The sequence below is a fragment of the Gobio gobio genome (assembly GCF_949357685.1).
Source record: "Gobio gobio genome assembly, chromosome: 14".
NCBI lineage: Eukaryota > Metazoa > Chordata > Actinopteri > Cypriniformes > Gobionidae > Gobio > Gobio gobio.
This window is the reverse complement of record NC_137107.1, coordinates 50,040,007-50,045,006: the sequence shown is the minus strand read 5'-3', so window position 1 is coordinate 50,045,006 and position 5,000 is coordinate 50,040,007. Positions and strand designations below refer to the sequence as shown.

The following is a 5,000-nucleotide window of genomic DNA, read 5'->3' as shown; positions in this document are numbered from 1 at the left end:
TGAATGGATGATGGATGGATAGAGTGAATGGATGGATGATGGATGGATAGAGTGGATGGATGATGGATAGAGTGGATGGATGATGGATTGAGTGGATGGATGGATGAATAGAGTGGATGAATGATGGATTGAGTGGATGGATGGATGAATGATGAATGGATGGATAGAGTGGATGGATGATGGATTGAGTGGATGGATGGATGAATAGAGTGGATGGATGATGGATGGATAGAGTGAATGGATGATGGATGGATAGAGTGAATGGATGGATGATGGATGGATAGAGTGAAGGAATGGATGGATGGATGGATGGATAGAGTGGATGGATGGATGGATGGATGATAGAGTGGATGGATGATGGATGGAGTGGATGGATGGATGGATTGAGTGGATGGATGATGGATGGAGTGGATGGATGGATGGATAGAGTGGATGGATGATGGATGGATGGATAGAGTGGATGGATGATGGATGGATAGAGTGGATGGATGGATGGATGATGGATGGATAGAGTGGATGGATGGATGGATAGAGTGGATGGATGATGGATGGAGTGGATGGATGGATAGATTGAGTGGATGGATGATGGATGGAGTGGATGGATGGATGGATAGATAGAGTGGATGGATGATGGATGGATAGAGTGAAGGAATGGATGGATGGATGGATGGATGGATGGATGGATGGATAGAGTGGATGGATGGATGGATGGATGGATAGAGTGGATGGATGATGGATGGAGTGGATGGATGGATAGATTGAGTGGATGGATGATGGATGGAGTGGATGGATGGATGGATAGATAGAGTGGATGGATGATGGATGGATAGAGTGAAGGAATGGATGGATGGATGGATGGATGGATGGATGGATAGAGTGGATGGATGGATGGATGGATGGATAGAGTGGATGGATGGATGGATGGAGTGGATGTATGATGGATGGAGTGGATGTATGATGGATGGAGTGGATAGATGGATGGATTGAGTGGATGGATGATGGATGGAGTGGATGGATGATGGATGGATGGATTGAGTGGATGGATGGAGTGGATGGATGATGGATGGATGGATTGAGTGGATGGATGGATGGATGGATGGATGGATGGATGGATAGAGTGGATGGATGGATGGATGATGGATGGAGTGGATGTATGATGGATGGAGTGGATGTATGATGGATGGATGGATTGAGTGGATGTATGATGGATGGAGTGGATGGATGATGGATGGAGTGGATGGATGATGGATAGAGTGGATGGATGATGGATGGATGGATTGAGTGGATGGATGGATGGATAGAGTGGATGGATGGATGGATGGATGGATGATGGATGGAGTGGATGTATGATGGATGGAGTGGATGTATGATGGATGGATGGATTGAGTGGATGTATGATGAATGGAGTGGATGGATGATGGATGGAGTGGATGGATGATGGATAGAGTGGATGGATGATGGATGGAGTGGATGGATGATGGATGGAGTGGATGGATGATGGATAGAGTGGATGGATGATGGATGGAGTGGATGGGTGGATGGATGATGGATGGAGTGGATGGATGATGGATGGATGGATTGAGTGGATGGATGGATGATGGATGGAGTGGATGGATGATGGATGGATGGATTGAGTGGATGGATGGATGGATTGAGTGGATGGATGATGGATGGATGGATTGAGTGGATGGATGGATGGATTGAGTGGATGGATGATGGATGGATAGATTGAGTGGATGGATGATGGATGGATAGATTGAGTGGATGGATGGATGATGGATGGAGTGGATGGATGATGGATGGATGGATTGAGTGGATGGATGGATGGATTGAGTGGATGGATGGATGGATTGAGTGGATGGATGATGGATGGATAGATTGAGTGGATGGATGATGGATGGATAGATTGAGTGGATGGATGATGGATGGATAGAGTGGATGGATGATGGATGGATGGATAGAGTGGATGGATGATGGATGGATGGATTGAGTGGATGGATGGATGGATAGAGTGGATGGATGATGGATGGATAGATTGAGTGGATGGATGATGGATGGATAGATTGAGTGGATGGATGATGGATGGATAGATTGAGTGGATGGATGATGGATGGATAGATTGAGTGGATGGATGATGGATGGATAGAGTGGATGGATGATGGATGGATGGATAGAGTGGATGGAAACCAGAAACGAACGAAATTTTAAGAGGAACAAAAACGAAATCAAAATCAATTTGAATCGTTCTGAACAGAAACGTTAATTTGAAATGACCATTAACCGGATAATAACGTTATTTTATCGCTCTCTTTAATATTTTAATTTGGCAGTGCCCAATCATGAATAGAGTTACAGCATGAGACGTGACGGATCAAGCGCGAGTGAAATGTCATCTATGAATCTACCGGTAACGCGAGTCAGTGTGAGCGCGCATTTACACGCCTTCAGTACATTTCTTTCCCCGCTGAGGTCATCAATGAAAGCACAGGTATTGGAGGACAATCTTTTTGAACGTTTAAATAAGCAGTACGAACTTTAAGCTCAAATAGTCTGATTTAGGCTAGTTTGTGGATTTCGTTTAAGCCTATCCAAGTAGGTTACTAGCAAACATTTTTCCTATAGTCTTTCAGATTGCCAATACAGCTCAATGTTTTCTATATAGACGGTTGATGCTTCGTATTAAATGCTATGTTATATTGCATTAAATGATCAAGCTTTATTAGCTGACTGAATTTGATTATGGGATGCAAGGACGTGTTGTGCAGTGTTTGCTTTGAAAATACCAGTTGACAGTTTATTAAAAGAGCAATGGTTATCCAGTTTATTTATTCTTTATTCATGCAATTTTTAAAACAAGTCGTGTTGAAAAAAAAGTTCTGTACAAAGAATGTTCTCACTCTTCTGAAAAGAATAGGCATATAGAGCCACTTTCTGCTCCATTAAAACAGGTCAATATTTGTCCCGCTGTTTATGCTTTGTAATTAATGCATGTATTTCTGTTGTGGTTTTATATTTGTTTAAAGTATAGGCTAAATTAAAATAACGTTATTAACCGTTATTTTTTCAAATCAAACGGAACATTTTCGGACCAGTAATGTTTAATGAGGAACGCAAAAACGGAAACTTTAAAATATCGATTCTGCTCAGAGTGAACCGATTTATATTTTTTTCCGTTTTTAAGCCCTGGTTGTCCGTGTGTTGTCCGTATGTTATCTGCGTTTTATTCACGTGTTATCTGTGTGTTATCCGTCTGTTATCCGTCTGTTATCCGTCTGTTATCCGTGAGTTATCCGTGAGTTATCCGTGAGTTATCCGTGTGCTATCCGTGAGTTATCCGTGAGTTATCTGTGAGTTATCCGTGAGTTATCTGTGAGTTATCCGTGAGTTATCCGTGAGTTATCCGTGAGTTATCCGTGAGTTATCCGTGAGTTATCCGTGAGTTATCCGTGAGTTATCCGTGAGTTATCCGTGTGTTATCCGTGAGTTATCCGTGAGTTATCCGTGTGCTATCCGTGAGTTATCCGTGAGTTATCTGTGAGTTATCCGTGAGTTATCCGTGAGTTATCCGTGAGTTATCCGTGAGTTATCCGTGAGTTATCCGTGAGTTATCCGTGAGTTATCCGTGTGTTATCCGTGTGTTATCCGTGAGTTATCCGTGAGTTATCCGTGAGTTATCCGTGAGTTATCCGTGAGTTATCCGTGAGTTATCCGTGAGTTATCCGTGAGTTATCCGTGAGTTATCCGTGAGTTATCCGTGTGTTATCCGTGTGTTATCCGTGAGTTATCCGTGAGTTATCCGTGAGTTATCCGTGAGTTATCCGTGAGTTATCCGTGAGTTATCCGTGAGTTATCCGCGTGTTATCCGCGTGTTATCCGCGTGTTATCCGTGAGTTATCCGTGTGCTATCCGTGAGTTATCCGTGTGCTATCCGTGTGCTATCCGTGTGCTATCCGTGAGTTATCCGTGAGTTATCCGTGAGTTATCCGTGAGTTATCCGTGAGTTATCCGTGAGTTATCCGTGAGTTATCCGCGTGTTATCCGCGTGTTATCCGCGTGTTATCCGCGTGTTATCCGTGTGTTATCCGTGTGTTATCCGTGAGTTATCCATGTTATCTATCAGTTATCCGTGAGTTATCCGTGAGTTATCCATGTTATCTATCTGTTATCCGTGAGTTATCCGTGAGTTATCCGTGTGCTATCCGTGTGCTATCCGTGTGCTATCCGTGAGTTATCCGTGAGTTATCCGTGTGTTATCCGTGAGTTATCCGTGAGTTATCCGTGAGTTATCCGTGAGTTATCCGTGAGTTATCCGTGAGTTATCCGTGAGTTATCCGTGAGTTATCTGTGAGTTATCCGTGAGTTATCCGTGAGTTAATCGTGTGTTATCCGTGAGTTATCCATCTGTTATCCGTGAGTTATCCGTGAGTTATCCGTGTGTTATCCGTGAGTTATCCGTGAGTTATCCGTGAGTTATCCGTGAGTTATCCGTGAGTTATCCGTGAGTTATCCGTGAGTTATCCGTGAGTTATCCGCGTGTTATCCGCGAGTTATCCGTGAGCTATCCGTGAGCTATCCGTGAGTTATCCGTGAGTTATCCGTGAGTTATCCGTGAGTTATCCATCTGTTATCCGTGTGTTATCCGTGAGTTATCCGTGAGTTATCCGTGAGTTATCCGTGAGTTATCCATCTGTTATCCGTGAGCTATCCGTGAGTTATCCGTGAGTTATCCGTGAGTTATCCATCTGTTATCCGTGAGCTATCCGTGAGTTATCCGTGAGTTATCCATCTGTTATCCGTGAGCTATCCGTGAGTTATCCGTGAGTTATCCGTGAGTTATCCGTGAGTTATCCATCTGTTATCCGTGAGTTATCCGTGAGTTATCCGTGAGTTATCCGTGAGTTATCCGTGAGTTATCCGTGAGCTATCCGTGAGCTATCCGTGAGCTATCCGTGAGCTATCCGTGAGTTATCCGTGAGTTATCCGTGAGTTATCCGTGAGTT

At 43.7% G+C, this 5,000-nt stretch overlaps 1 protein-coding gene across 2 annotated transcripts in view; it reads left to right on the top strand.

Moving 5' to 3' along the window:
- wdr7 (WD repeat domain 7) overlaps nucleotides 1-5,000 on the top strand; it is a 183,760-nt gene that overhangs the window by 21,889 nt on the left and 156,871 nt on the right. The window lies entirely within an intron of this gene.